This window comes from Apodemus sylvaticus, chromosome 11 (assembly GCF_947179515.1).
Source record: "Apodemus sylvaticus chromosome 11, mApoSyl1.1, whole genome shotgun sequence".
NCBI lineage: Eukaryota > Metazoa > Chordata > Mammalia > Rodentia > Muridae > Apodemus > Apodemus sylvaticus.
Window position 1 is genome coordinate 2627629 of NC_067482.1, and position 16272 is coordinate 2643900.

At 45.6% G+C, this 16272-nt stretch overlaps 1 protein-coding gene across 1 annotated transcript in view; it reads left to right on the forward strand.

Annotated features, from left to right (window-relative positions):
* The window catches only part of Tgfbr3 (transforming growth factor beta receptor 3), a 171465-nt gene that overhangs the window by 46828 nt on the left and 108365 nt on the right, over positions 1-16272 (forward strand). The window lies entirely within an intron of this gene.

Below are 16272 nucleotides of genomic sequence, written 5' to 3' on the forward strand. Positions count from 1 at the left end.
CCGGTGTGAAAAGTGAGGCATGATGGTGCATGCTTGCGCCCCTGCCCTCGGGCTGGGGCTGCCTGGCCTGACAGCCTAACCTGATGGGAAGCAAAGCAAAACAAAACAACAACCACAAAACGCCAAAACAAGGTGAATGGCTCCTGAGGCATAATACCCAAGGTTGACCTCTGGTTTCTCTTTTCATGCACACATATATGCATGCATACATCACACACACACACACACACACCCCACACTCCTCAGGTTTGATCCCCAATAGTGGCAAAATATAAATAGATAGATAGATAGATAGATAGATAGATAGAATAGGATAGATAGGTAAGCCCTTATAAAAATACTGTCAGATGGTTAAGTGGCTGGAGATGACTGTCATGGTGTCTTCCCTCCAACCTCACCTCAGCTGAAACAGTGTCCAAAACCCGAGACAGAGTTAGAAGGGCTGTCCTTATTGCAAAGCAAGTGTGCTAACTAGAGGCTGCGTGGTGAGTCTGAGAGACTATAGCTAGGCCAGTGTTTCTCACGACACAGAACCACAGTGTGAATCAGTCATATTTCTAGTTGTAGAGACGGTAGATGCTGAGGCTCTAGACAAAGCACACGTGGTAACATTCAGACATTTGCTTTAATAAGAATATGCATTATGTGAGAGCAATTAAAAATGATCATTTCACAGAGTCAGGCTCTCAGTTTAATGTGGGGGAGAAGTAAGTATTTTATATTGTACTTACCTAAAGAATATGGATAATGATGCTCTTAAGTAGTTCATGTCACTGTTGATGTACTTGAGGCTCACTGTGTGGGCCAAGATTTCATCTGAGCCCAGTAAATGGGAACCGTATTCTGTCATGATTTTCAGGACATAGATGGAAGAGGTTCTACAAAATACTCAGGTGGGCTGATGATTAGATGAACATCTGCTAGGGCTCAGTGGTAGAGTGTTTGCCTAGCATGCACAAGGTCCTGGGTTCAATACCCAGTACAACCAAAAAGGAAAAATGATAGATAGATGGATGGATGGATGGATGGATAGATAGATAGATAGATAAAAACTAAAAGTCGATCATCTAATATCTAATCCGGGACAGTTCTGGAAGGATTCAGACTGTATAGCTGTATACCAGCCACCCTGGTTGTCTGTGTGTTTTCTTAGCTATAAAGGAAGAATGTTAGCAAGTTTAGGTAAACAAGAATACACCATAGGATGTGTGTTCAGCTCAACTTCATGCTCAGTGCAGCTGAGAGGGCAGGATGGTGAGAGTCTGCAGCTGAGGGCTGGGAGTGGAATCCCGGAGCCCACAGAAGTGCTGCTGCTCCACCATCACTCAGAAGCAGGATGGGATCCCCGGGGCAAGCTGGCTGCAAGGGTTAGCTGTAGGGCTCGGGGCTCAAACCAGAGACCCTGCCTCATGTGTGCATGTGCACATGTGTGCCCCACACGTGTAAACACACATGCATTATGCATGCATGACACACATAGACACATATGCATGTCCAGCGTGCTTACTCAAGCACACCACACACACACACACACACACACACACACACCACACTCACACACAGAGTGGGAGGGGGAGAAGAAGTTTGCAGGACTGGTAAGTGTAGGAAAAATAAGAAAGAAAGGAAAATAAAAGAAAGAGAAAGAAAGAAAGAAAGAGAAAGAGAGAAAGGAAGGAAGGAAGGAAGGAAGGAAGGAAGGAAGGAAGGAAGGAAGGAAGGAAGGAAGGAAGGAAGGAAGGAAGGAAGGGGAAAGATATGCGTTTTGATACTCTTTATCAAGTGTTTTTCCAAAAACTGGCCTCAGATTTAAGCATTATGCAGATGTAGTCTTTGGCCTCCAGTAGTCTTCTGGTAGGAACTCCGCCTCACGCTGAACTCGGACACAGCCTGTTTTCTCTTCTGTTTAATTACTGAGTGTCCAGTCAGCCTTCCTTTGTTACTTCTTTTGTCCCTTCTGTTGCTTTCTTCATGGGTTGTTGTTTATTCTGGAATGCTGGACACCCACATTTAGAATTGGGGTTTGTGTGCCTCGGTCTTAACCAGGAATGAGGAAAATATGATCTGATGTTTTAGTAGACTCAGAAGGGTTCTAATCCATAGCTATGTGCTCAGAATTCCAACTTGTAAAGCCTGCGTGTTCACTGGTAAGTAACAATGCCCAGCCTAGCTTTTCCAGGGGCACTGGAGGCTGCTCACCGAGTGTTCGTTGGCTTCTTCCTTACTGTGTTTAAGAGAAGTCTTTCTTTGCTCGCCAGCATCTGGCTATATGCCCTTAGAATCTAAATTGTTTTCTGTTTGTTTGTTTCTGGCATCAGAACCTCGTACATGTTGGACAGCAGTTGTCTGCTTAATGCCGAAGTTCAAATTTCTTATTGGGCAAGCCTAACTCATTAATCTCTTACAGACATCTCCTGCCTAAATTTATAGAATTGTTTTGATGCCCTGTGCTTTCAGTCATTGGTAGGACCAGCAATATTTGCTCCAGGTGAAACTCAGGTGAAGGAAATCAGGTCAGGCAGCTTGGGAGTAGCAGATCTAAGCCAGAGTCTTCAGGCTCCCAAGATCAGCATTTCCTGTTTGTTCTCACCATATAGTGTGGGCTTTTCCCTTGGAGAACAGGATAGGGAGAAAGAAGAAATGAGATACCTTTTAACTGCATTTCCATATATTAGTAATATAACTTTATTTGTGTAGAACTTTCCAGTTTAGTTCTGAAAAACTTTTAAGTCCAACTCTTAATGGTTTTTATAACCTCCCTTGGGTATCAAAGACAAGTATTATCCCTATGTTTAAAGAGAAAAGGCAAGTCTGGGGATGTCTTCAGTTGTTAAGAGTGCTGGCCTAGTACACAGGAAGCCCTGGGCTTAATCTTCAGCACCACATAACTGTGCCTGTCAGCATTTCACAGGCCGGTGGGTTCAAAACCACCTGCCTTTAACTTGTTAATAGTACAGTAGAAGTTCTATGGGCTGAGTGTGCTAGTAAGAACCCACTTTAGGGTGGAGGAAGGATGGAAGGTCAAAGGCTATGTTGTAGATCAAGGTCTAATGCTACTTATTTCTCTATGTGCCTATTTCATAGGCTGACCAGTTCAATATAATGCATTATATAGTAAAAGAAACATAATTTTGTTTTGATTCCCAGACATTTTTAATGGTATTTTTTTGAAAATCTCTCATTTATTATCTTTAATATTTTAAAGATTTCTTGTGACTCATTTTGGCTATACAGTAATAGAATAGTGGCCCTTTGGGAGAGGAGAACTGGTTCACAGTTCAGAGCACTTATTGCCCTTGAAGAGGACTTGGGTTCAGTTCCTAGCACCCACAACCCCTGTAACACGAGTTCTAGGGATTCTGACACCCTCTCTGGCCTCTGTGGAATACATAGTGCATAAATACAAGCATGAATATAGATAAAGATTATCCCCCTTTGAAGACTGCATGAAGTAATTTGGGGAATTATCTTTGAAGCACGTGCATATTAATTTTCTCTAAGCATTGAGATTTGTTTCATAATTGTGAGCAGGGCAGTGTTCTGAGAGAGAGGCTAAAATGTAAGGAGTTAAAAAAGCATAGTTAATTTTCCCTCTCTTTGCTCAAACATGTAGTTTTACCATAAAGTACTGAAAGTTTCCTGTTCTGGCTTGATTAAAACAAAACAAAACAAAATAAAACAAAACAAAACTGCACTTCTATTCATTGTCCCCATGTGACTTCCTGTGCCTTTTGTAGTAGAGAAGATTGAAATCTAGGATAAATTATGAATTATCTTTGGAGGCAGAGAGACTCTTTATTATTTCAGAAAGGAGCTTGAAAAGTCTACCTGTGTGTGTAGGTGCACATGATGCTGTCTTTATGCAATGGTTTGCAGAGTGCAGCCAGCCCCCTACTCCTCTCCTGGGAATCCTTGCTGACCCACACTGTGCTTGTTAAACGTTACATTGTAATTGCACCAGAGAAGGGTTTTCTGAATGACAACATTCTGTGTTGTCTTGGTGAAACGGTACCTTGTAGCCTGTAACCCTTCCTGGACTGCATCATCCATGATGCCTATTTGTATAGAAAAGGGACTACTGGCTGAGGGTCTCTGATGGTGCCTTCTCACCCTGATTTGAGTGAAGGCAGGAAGGATAGTGACTCTAAATTCCTTGGAGGAGTCACCAAGGAATGATTCACACCTGGTGCTAGAACTGCTGTTAATCTGGCGTGTCTGTCACTTTTGCAGCTGTGATAAAATACACACAGATTGACTTGAGCAAGGGCAGGCTGTGGCTCACTGTTCAGAGCATAGTTGGCTGTGGTGGTAAAATCACAGCAGTGGGGGCGCCAGGCCGGCCGCTCACGCTGCATTGGAAGCAGAAGCGGAAGAGAGATGGGTGCTGGCACTTAGCTCACTCTCTGCTTGTGCTCGGTTCAAAATTCCATAGAATGGAGGCATTCGCAGTCCGTGGGCCTTCCCCCTCAGTTAACCGGAATGTAGACTCTCCCTGACAGAGCCTGGAGGTTTGTCTCCTGGGTGGCTCTAAATCCTGTCAGGTTTATAAGCAAAACTAACCTTCATGTCTGGGATGTGTAGGCTCAGCACTCTCTTTATCCTACCTAGGGATTCGGGGGAGAAAACCATGAGAAACTGGGGGTGGGGCAACCACAGGAACTTATCAGACCTACTTATCCAGGATTTTTTGTTTTGTATTTTGTTTTTCCTCTTAGAGTGTCTAATTGAATGCTTCAATTCTGCTTGAAGGTCACTGAGCAGTAGACACTTGAATGGGCTTTTAGTAGAGTTTTGCTGTGAACTAAACTCCCAACAGTTCACCTTACTGTATGATTCTTACTTTGGCTTTTTATTCAAAATAGGCATGTGTGGGTTCGGGGTCCTTACTGTTATCTAATCCTATTTTACTGTGTCAGTTTTAAAGGTGTTTCTTGTATCCTGAAAGAATTCCACAGTGTTTCAGTGAGTTGTAAGGAAAGCAGATGTCAAAAATCTACGTGGGCCGTTGTGTAAATGGGGCAGGGAGCTGTCACCTAGCCCTCGCTAGGGTGGACCGACTTAACATCCAATGTAAACATCGAATGTAAACATCGAATAAACATGGAATAAACATGGAATAAACATGGAAGTGACGAGCTCGAGGCAGACACAGGCCTTTATCGGGAGTGAGAAAGCCCTTCAGACATGTGCAGAGTCCAGGCAGAACTAGGAAGTGCATAAGTGGGGGCACTGTAGTGGAGATGCAAACTGAAATATCAGGCCCGACTCAGAGAGTAAGAGCTGTGCAAGCCTGGTGCCTATGGCCGGTTTCTGGAACTCATGGTAGAAGAAGACTAACAGTGAAATGTGCATACTTATGTGCTTGTGCACACATGTGAGCACACACACACACATGTGAGCACACACACAAAGTAAATAAAAGTGCCAAAACAAAGGGCTGGAGCGATGGCTCAGGGTTAATAGGACCTACATTTGACTCTCAGCACCCTCATGGCAGTTCGGAACTGCCTGTGACTTCAGTTCAGGGGATCTGACACCCTCTACTGGTCTGCCTTGGCACTGCACACATGTGGTACACATGCAGACATAGACATCCATACACGTACGACAAAAATAAATTTTTTAAAACCCCTAAAATAGCATGCAAACCCTTAATAAACTACAATTAATGTTTATAATGGTAACCTTAAATGAATTCAGGAAAAAATACAATAAGTCATTTTCAGGATGCTCAAAATATTTATGCTGGCCAGAAAGCAGTTATGTGTTAGGTAATTTTCCATTTAAAAACATGACCAAAGTTACTTTAGTGAAGTTCAGTTTGGCGGGGGTTCGCTAATGTGGAACATCTCATTAAGCAGTGAGTTTTGAATGAGACATCATTGTATGGTAGGATTTCAGATATGAAATACTGAGAGAGAAGGAATCAATAATTATTTCGAATCATAGATTTTACCTTTATCTAATTTTCTGTTCAAATCTTGAGAACAAAGCCCTTTTGTTGTAGGATTTGGTGTGCAAAGCATTTTTGTTTGCAGGTCGGACCATTTGAAAGTCTGCATGTGAGAAAATGTGAGTTCCCACTGGCAGAGTCAGTGGCTTCCCTCCTTCATGCAGGAGGAAAAGAAGCCGCTTGATCCAGGGTGGAAAGACACCGAAGAGAAATCTCCCCCAAATAACACCCACAGATTTTAGGAAAACAGAAATTTCTTTGACTGATGTGACACACTTAAAAATAAATCCAGAAGCACAGCTGCAGCGTTGACGCAGCAAGGCAACCAGTCTTGAAAAGGTGCTTTGTACGCCCGCATGGCTTGACACCCCCCAGTGCAGCCACGAGCATGCTCAGTAGCTGCCTTGTCGCCACGGGCATGCTCACTCATTAGCGCCCTTGCCGCCACGAGCATGCTCAGTAGCACCCTTGCCGCCATGAGCATGCTCAGTAGCTGCCTTGTCGCCACGGGCATGCTCACTCAGTAGCAGCCTTGTGGGACAGGTATCCCGTTTACCTCATGTTTAAATTTGGGGGAAGATTTTTATTAAACAACAGGACAGTAGTTTCTGTAAAAATGATTCCTGAAGCCACTTCTCCTTTGCAGAGTGACTATCAGGTCTCTTAACATTCAAATCTAGGAAAAATATTTCCCTGGCCTAAGAGCGTCTTTGTTTCCTTTTCACGGGATCCATACAACCGTCATATTTTTCAGTGATCTTGGTTAATGGTTCGTTGCTGAATTTGATTTCTTTAGATGGATTCTTAATATGATTTCTATCTTGCTAGCATGACTTTGAATTGATTGCAGTTGACGTGGGCTTTCTGGGATTTGTTGTTGTTGATGTGGGTATTTTTATTTCTCTTGTAGAAATAAGTATATGAGAAATAAGAGAATAGGTGTAAGATCAGAAATTTTTTAGCAGTGAAACTTAAGGCCCCCATTTCTACTAGTATTGATACATGACCTTTGTAGGTCTTGGACCAAAGCCATGCGGATGATGTCTGAAAAATAGGAAGGTTTGGAAGGGTCTCTTCAGAGACGTCCTTTAAACCCATGTGACAGCAGTCAGGACACCAAACAGCGTCCCAGGGCCTTTAAGCTCTACTGCCTCACTGCTGCTAACGCTGCCGGAGACTCAGCTGAACAAGGGGGCAGCTTTCCTTTGAGAAAATGTTGGAAAGTATGAAAATGGTAATTACAGCCATGTCATAACTGAAGTGAGTTCATCCTAGGAGCAGTTCCGTTAGCAGCGGCCCTTTGTGTGGATAGAGATGTGGCTAAGTAACTGCCTGAGGCCACAGAGCTAAAGGCTGGCAGGACTGAGGTGTAAATCTGAGACAGAAGCCATAGTTGGGGCCTTGGTTATTCCGTTGATGGAGTTTCACTCAGCAAGTCTTTAAAAACTCCTGCTGCATGCCAGGTGTGGCCCCCAGCAATGCAATGGACAGAAAGCATGGGGTATGGCTCTTGTCTTCATGGGGTCTCAGCTGAGAGACAGAGACAGACAGACAGACAGACAGAGACAGAGAGACGATGGAGAGAGAAACAGAGACAGAGGAGAGAGAGAGACAGAGACAGAGAGTAAGGCAGAAAGAGAGGGTCTTACTATATAGCCCTGAAATCTGCCTGTCTCTGTCTCCTGAGCACTGGGATCAAAGGAGTGCGCCACCACACCCAACTCAAACAGTATGTTTCTAAGGGCTGACCTTTGCTATAAAGGAAGTCTCTGATGATAGTTTAACAGGCTTAAGGAGTATCTGAATATAACAGGGCACCAAACATGCTTCAGGACCAGCATTAACGAGCTGGGAACGGCCCTGCTGTATTTCTGAGATCACTGATACACATAGAGTTTGATACACTTGAAGCTGCGATTCTTGATGAGCCCAGAGCTTCCATGAGCTGCAGGAACTCCAGCTCCTCTGAAGCTGTAAACAGCCGTGAAAGCAGCAAGTCTCTGTGATGCGTTCACAAGATTCCCTGCAAGCCACTAGCTCTCAGCTTCCCTGTATAGAACGCCTAAGCAGCGATCTATAGAGATGTACAGGTTGCTCTCAGAAAGGGGTTTGACGCACAGTAAGCTGGGTGATTCGCTGTTTGAGCTGAGCATTTCCTTCATTTGTTGAAAACCAATTGCTGAGTGCCCTGATTATATAGAACGGGCCTCAAGCAAACGTGTTGTAGTTTATGGCTTGCTTTCTGCACATGGCCTGAAATCAGTAATGGATCACGTGGCCAATGCAAAAGTTGGTACATTCTTCTTTTTAAATCTTTCTCTTATCTGTAGTCACGACTCATGGTATCAGGTGACGATGGCCCAAGTGTTTCCCTCTGCCATCCTTCCTGCTCCTCCCCTCCCCCACCCCCCATATCTTCTTATGCCACTTGCTCTGCCTGGCACACAGTGTGACAGAATGCTTCCTCGACCTGAGTGGCCCTGCTGTGTGCCACACCTCAGAGCTCCATGTGTGGCTCTTCCTGTTCCCGCTTCCTCTTCTTTTTTAAATTAGATTTAAAAAGAGAAAGATCAGAGGCTAGGGCCATAGCTCAGTGCCCGTACAAAGTCCTCGATTCCACCCCAGGACCCGCGTGGGAGGGAAATAATTAGTTTGGTGATTATTGTGTGTATAAGTCGAGGTCTGCGTGGTGAACAGATCTGGAACTGTCACTGAAGTCAAAGGGATAAATCTGTGTGCCCCACGAAGTCTCACTTTGCCCTAGTAGGGAATGAGTTACAAATTTTGTTACATGGATGACTGGAGATTGGTATTATAAGTTTAGAGCAATTAAATATTTTTGTCTTAAAGGAGTGTATTTTCTTTCAGTCATTTCATATTCCAAAGCCAATGCATAAGGAAAAAGAGATCAGTGTTTCCCTTTTTCCTTTCTTCCTTCCTTCTTCTCTCTCTCTCTCTCTCTCTCTCTCTCTCTCTCTCTCTCTCTCTTCCTCTTTCTTTTATTCCTTCTTCCTCCTCTTCCTCCTGCTCCTCCTTCTTCGGACTTTAAATCTTAAATTTTAAATATTATCACTCACATTCATATGTGGGGGTGAGGATGGGCGTGAGGTGGGGCTGGGGCATTCACATGCCCCATGGTTCGAGGTAACTTGCAGGAGCTGGCTCTCTCCTTCCACAGAGCATTCCGGGGATTGAACTCAAGTCATCAGGCTTGTAGGGCAAACACCTCCTGACATAGCTGCAGCCAGAGAATCTGTTGATTATGTTACATTCTCATCTCTTACGTAAGTACTGCAGGCTCTGCCCCCTTCCGCCTCAGTTTCCTTTAGGTTAAGTTAGAAGGACAGGAACGTGTGTGTGTGTGTGTGTGTGTGTGTGTGTGTGTGTGTGTGTGCCTGCCCTCCTGAGGGTGGAAAATGCACCCAAACTTGGGGGAGCTGGAGCTGAGCTAACCAGAGTCCTGGGGGCTGGGGCCTGGCCTGCTGTTCCTTTCTATGTGCACTCCCAGAATGCATTCAGAGAACAGGAAATTTTACTCTAACTCTGCGTGCAGTTTAATCTGAAGTCTTCCCACTATAATTCTTAAAGATACTTTGGAGTAGTTATAGCTGTGGTGTGCCACAGGGATTCTTATCTTGGAGGCTTTACTACACGTTCTAATGTTTTTCAATTGGGGGAAATACTTTTTATTCATTCCTTTCTCCTCCCCCAGGGGAGTTTTTGCCTCTAATACTACTTGAAATTTGAAAAGTGATTTTACACATAGTGCCTCATTTTAGCAGCAGATCAAGCATGTGAGGGACATAGAGAGACTGTGGGAAGCTTTTCAGGACGTGGTTGGAGGCCAGAGCCTAGTGGCAGAGCACTTGTCTAGCAGATGCTAAGTTCAGGGTTTGATCCCTAGTAGAGCACAAACTTTATGTAGCTCCGCCCCCACCCCGTTGGACTTGGTGCCAGCTCCCAGGGGGTCCAGCACCTCCCACTTCCCCATTGTAGGATTTAACCTATATACATATTTTCTGCTCCACCACGAAGCTGTATCCCTAAAACGCTAGGGACTCCTCTTGGTGTTAGCCAGTGTGGAATGCAGCCTCTCTGTCCCCGTCCTCTGGGATCTCCTCTGTGGACATTTGTAAGGAGTAGACCATGGCTCCGGTGGAAGGACCATGGTGCCTGGCGAGCTTGGCACTTTCCCGGCCCTGAGAACACAGGCGCCCAGGGAAGCTCTGCCCTTTGTTTCCTTTTGAACATTTCAAAGCACAGTTTGAACACAGGAAATTCTTCAACATGGTTGCACCCGCTATGTCAACACAACAGTATACAAATACGCACTGGCTTCCAGCCAAACAAATTGACATATGACTTCTTGGAAGAGGGTCGGTATTATCAGGAGGAGGCTCGAATACGGATGCTCATGTGGAGGGTGTAAGACACACTGATAAGCCGAGCCCAAAGATGGGCTTTCTTCCATCAAGTAATCCATATTTCAGGCTAAGACTTTCCCCTGTCAGAAATAAACTTGGGATTCTAAGTAAGTCTTACAGTTGAAAACCCAAGTGGGAACTGTGGTCCGAGGGCCCTCCAGGAGTTTAAAGGCCATGCAGTCCCCAGTTGTCTCCCCAGAGGCCTCAGAGCCAATGACTAGTAATTTAAGATGGTACAAATATTAGCTCATGTTTTGTGCTGGCCAGAGGCTCTGGGGCTCAGGGCCTTCCAGGTGTTTCTTCTCTTTGAGCTTTGTTTCTGCATCATATCCTGGTATTTGTAACATTCCTTCTCCCAGAACTCAATAAGAGCCAGGCTGTGCTGCTGGCTGAGAAAACATCCCAGCCCTCCCCCCTTTTGTTGATTCCGGCACCCCCCTCCCCCACTCCCTTGCGTAGAGGGGGGGAGGGGAGGTTCTGCTTAGGGATAGAATAGGTCCTACAGTACCTAGTCCCCCAGTCTGTGGGAGTTTGTCCCTCTTCACAGTTGACAGCATTGCAGAATTCCCTGTGGCACAGTAACACAGACCCTTATTAGCCAATGGTGTCGTTGCAATAAAAACCAACCCCACTGCAGTGTCCTGGTCCCAGGCTATAATGTTACTTCTTAATTCCCATTGCATCTTTACCACTTTTATTACAGCTGAACACACGTTTCTCATTAGTACCCTGGGCGATATGGGGAATCAGAATACTGGGAATTGTGTGGAATCGGTACCAGATGTTTGCGTCAGCTTTCTGTTCATTAGGATGGAAGATGTTTGCAGCTTACATTGAGAAGATGTGAAAACACCTTCCTGTGCCTCCAAACAATGCCCTTCCCTCCATATTTGACTCAATATTATGGCGAGGTGTGACAGCAATGGCTTCTTTTGGGGGCAGGTAGATTAAATGTAGTGTGTGCAGCAAATGCAGATCTGTTCCCAACGGTTTCTTCTGCTGGGCACTGGCCCACAGCCAGCATGGTTCTGTAACCCAGGTGGGATGCTGGGCGCAGTCTATGTGCATTTCTCTCTGTAAGTAGAACTGGGAATTTAGATAGCAATGTTATGCACAGTTTCCCATGTATCCAGATAATCAATCAATCATTAATTGAATAGACCAGGCAGAGATGTGGTCAGTGAGACAGGAACCAGTGGCCCTTCCTCAGCGAGGGCATGGAGTCTTTTAGGTTGACATTCGGCAGTTCAGTCCTTACTGATTATTATCACGCTTTCCTATCACATGTGAATGCGCATTTGTGTGCATCTGTAGAGTCCTCCATGAAGACCTGTGAAGTGCAAACAGAAGAAGGTGTTATGTTGTTATGAGAGAGGCTGGAAAATGATTTCCTCTGTCCCTTGCAATTGGCTGGTGGGGTGTGACTTTTGGTCAGTAAAGGACCCTTTTGTGACCCAGTTTCCATCACTCTCAAATTAGAATTTCAGCTACACCATCTCAGTTGAGTTACAAGGATCAGAAACAATACACACAGGATGTATGGCACAGAGCTGGTTCATGCTAGCCCTCCATAGGAGAGCTCCTTCTGAGGCCTGTTATACCGGGTGGACAGCCCTGGGCACTGTGTGCCTCACAGTGTTGCTTTGGGGACACTGCTCTGTGAGGGAGGCTGGTTCGGTAATGGCTTCATCAGTGTGGCTGTGGAAGATGATGCCTCCAGGCAGAAGAGCAGGCATTCCAATAGGATATAATGCCCAGTAAGATCTGAGGAGGCCAGGGTTCCTAAAGAGCCAACAGAGAAGGATCAACTCAGATTATACCTGGAGACCACAGGAAATTTAGATATTAGGCGGAGAGGGGCGGGAGGGATGACCCAGGGCAGAACATGTAGCAGATGGCCAGAATCAACAGGAATGACCAGTTGGGAAAGCTCAGGCGTGGAATGGCCCCAGAGGGGGAATCTCTGCGTGCATGATTGCCAAGGGCTTGGCATCTTGCAACAATTTAGTTATAGTGGAATAAATAAGATTTATTCTGCTCACTTACAAAAGTTTCTGTGGGGATCTGGCGTGATGGAAGAGGCCTGTTTTCATGCTTGTTGACTTATTTATCTGAGGCAGACTGTGTTGTAGTCAAGGCTGGCCTAGGACTTGCTATGTAGCCAGGGATGCCCTTGAATTTCTGATCCTTCTGTCTCTGTTTCCTAACACTGAATGCAGGGGTTAATGACCTGAGTGGCCAAGCCTAATTTATGCAGTGTTTGATATTGAACCCAGAATTTCTTATGTGCTAGGCAAGCAACCTACCAAGCCAAATAAACCCCCAGCCTTTTTCTAAAACAAAAACAAAATCACAAAACCCAAAACAAAACAAAATGCAAATAAAAAACCAAACAACAAAGCAACAGTACGGATGTTGATGAATGCAGAGAAAGCAATCTATGTCCAGGTTGCCTCTCAAGGTGGTGAAGGAACCTTTGCACCTGCTCGCTGGTCTCTGGATTTCAGGGACACGACTGCATAGGAAGAGGAGGACTATAAAATTCCAGCTGTGGCCACAAGAGAAACCTCTAGTTTGTGAAGAAGCTCCCCAGCTCACAGAGAGAGCATTGCAGAGTGAGCCAGTGAGGCAGGTTTCAGGGCACACTTTCCTGGTTATCTTTCCCCTGATGGCTGGAGGTGTTGCACTCCAGTTGGTGTGGCGAGAAAAGAAACCATCACTGTGCCCCTTCAAACACGTGGTGGGGTCCGTGGAGTGAGCCACACAAGATGGAGGCTTAGCTGAATGTTGCCAGCCAGGTCCAGCAGTGTGCAGGTAGGCCGAAGGGAAGAAAGCTCTAACTCTGCGGATTGCATCTGCATTCCATAGGACAGGAAGGAGTTTAAGATGGAGGACACACCCTCTTCCTCCTGTGACCACATCCCTTGGAAGAATCTATGCTCACAGCCATTAGTTACATTTCAGAACTTGGTCACATGGCCTTGTGTAACTGCAAATGGGGCTGGGGCATGAAGCCTTCATTTGGTGTGATCCTGTGCAGAACAGTTGGAGAAAGAACAGTTGATGTCAGGAAGCTGATAGGAGGCCTTTGCCTCAGCCAGAATGGCTAGAACGCAGTAAGCACGTGGTATGCTGAATCCCGCCATGTTTACGCGGGCTTTGTGAGCTTTGGGGGATGTGGGGTTTCACCTGAAGACTGAGAGTTTATAAAGCCCTTTTTAGAAGGGACGCCACCACATTTATGGTTTTTGGAATCTTTATTTTCTTTTTATCCCCCCTCTGGGGTTTGGTTTCGGCCCTGGGTACATGCTGTCCTGTGACACTTACCCAGCTATTTCTCTATGGTGAGAGTTCCTGGAGGAAAGTCGCTGGGTCAGAGGATAGGGTTTTTGCTCTCTTACCCAGTTTGTGGTTTCTGGAGGTTGCTCTGACCTTACATATAAATTTTTTTATAGGCGTACCCTCTCTCTTGACATTTTAAAAAATGAACCGTTTCAACATAGGAAGATGTTGAAACTGCATTAGCTACACATCCAAGTCCCACAGTGAACATTCTGCAATAGTCGCTTTATCAGATGTGTGTCTGTCCCCCCAGACAGCTTTGTTTTGGATGCATTTCACAAGACGTTACAAACCCCAGGCTGCCTCACCACCTATGCTGTGATGGGTTGGTTTGTTTGTGTGGCTGGTTGGTTCCCACAGACTGTGGATACAGCTCCATCTTGCTCCGCAGACTGCTGTCTACCAAGGGAGAAGGCCAGAGGCCTCAGGTGACCTTAGTTAGAATAGTCACATAAGTGTGTGAGCTATCTTCCTTTTGTTTAAGATGAGGAGGATGTCACCTCCTCGCCTTACAGCACCCAGCATCGCCCAGCAGACTGTGAGCTGCGTGAATAGGAGTGATCTTGTTATTATATTTACTATATCAGCCTGACAGCTGATATGGAATTGTTGAAGACATCATTTTATATAATACTTAAAATTTGTCAAATGTATTTTTTATTTTGTGTGTACGTGTGTAGTTGCACGCCCGTGTGAATGTGTGCTCCTGGAGGCTACAGTTTGTTATCATTACCCGCCACCTTAGTTTTTGAGACAGGGTCTCTCACTGAGCCTGGATCTCAGTGACTAGCCGGATTGGTGAGCTCTGAGGATCTGCTGGTTTTGCCTCCCCATAGCCAGGGCTACTTGCTGTGTGTGCTTTGGCGATCAGGACTAGGGGACTCCTACCCTCACACAGGCGCTTTATCATTCGAGCTGTCTTCTCACTGTCCTAAACTTTGTGGTGGGGATGGATAATTTCTCACATACACATCATTATTTATTTACTTTTGTTTGTTTTTAGTGTATGCTTGGTAATATGTTGTAGGCTATTTTTTTTTTCAAACTTGTAGGGAAAACAAAACATAGAATGAGCAACCACAAAAATGCCGGCGTGCCAGGAGCATGCTGTGTTATGGCAGCGAGCTTACTGTTGCTGTAATAAAATCCCTGGGTTAACTAAGGGAAGAAAGGCTTGTTTCTGACATATCAAGGCTTTCGGGTCATGGTTGCCTGCCTCTATCATTTCGGGTCTGTAGGGACCTAGCGTGTCCTGGTGGGAGCCTGTGATAGAGGGAACGACTCCCCTCAGGGTAGCCCTGGAGGCAGAAAGAGAGGTAAGGGGCTGGAAGTCCATTGCCCGCTTCACCACAGGTGACCTTACATCAAGCTCTGTCTTCCTGAAAATGCTGCCATCGCTCCACAGCAGCCAGGAGACAGCCACACCCCGACCCGGGCCTCAAGAGAGCCTTCAGATCCAGAACATGGCACTGAGTACATTTAGACACTAGACTAGAGGGACCTTAGACATGGCAGCTGTCCTGCTGCGCGATCGGTAGACTGTGTGCGTCTTCCATCTGACTTTGGGCTGGAGCTATACCCCAAGCAAAACAAGAGAGTAGGCTGCTCTTCTGGAAGCACCGGCGGAGTGCTGATGGCCTTGGAGAGAAGAGGCATGTTGAGCAGGTTGCAGGCCATTTGGGAGATGAATTTGGTCAAATGACAGACTGAATTGTTATTGTGTTTAATTTGTGATCATTGTAAATCATGGCAGGAGGTTCTGAAACCAACTCAGTGTTTCCAAGCACAGTAGCTATTACGTATCATCTGTGTCTGCTGAATCAGGGGGACAGTCTTTCTCTGAGGCTCACCCACAAATTCACCCCTGGCCATTGTTGTTAGCCCCTCCCTTCATGGCCTTCTGCCTTCTCAGAAAGCAGCTGGGCACGGTCCAGCAACAGAGCTTCAGGGATTATTTGAAAAGGCACACACTTCATTTCAGACCAGATCTCTATTATCAACCTAGATAATTTCTGTGAGTCCTGAAATAGACTTGGCCCAGCAGGCGAGGTACCTGTTTATGACATAGCATTGGGGTACTGGAGTGGCTAGGCCAGAATTACAGATGGCTATTTGAGACTGGGGCTGTAATTCTAAAGAGTATGTTTGTTATTTAGAAGCCAGGATGAACTCACCGGAATGTGGAGGACTTTGATCTGGGTTCCCTTAGAAAAGCTTGCAGCTTAGTGGTGCCCTGGGCTCACATTCCTGGAGACTCATTGGAACGAGGAGAGTACATATCGCTCACAGGGATGTGTGAGGGTGAAGAGTTCTAGGCACCCTCCCCTCTGCCTTCTGAAGAGTCTTTGGGATACACTGACAAACACAGATTAAATACGAGAAATCGAATAGGATAGGAATTCATTGCAAAAGAGGAAAACTCAGCGATAAGCCAAAAACCCAGCAACATCTGCTGCACTCCGCTAGGGAGGGGGATGGCAGATACGGGAAATCTCTGCGTTTGAAATGTTTTCTAGGAGAACCCAGTGGGCTTAGAGAGTGTGAAAGACAAATATA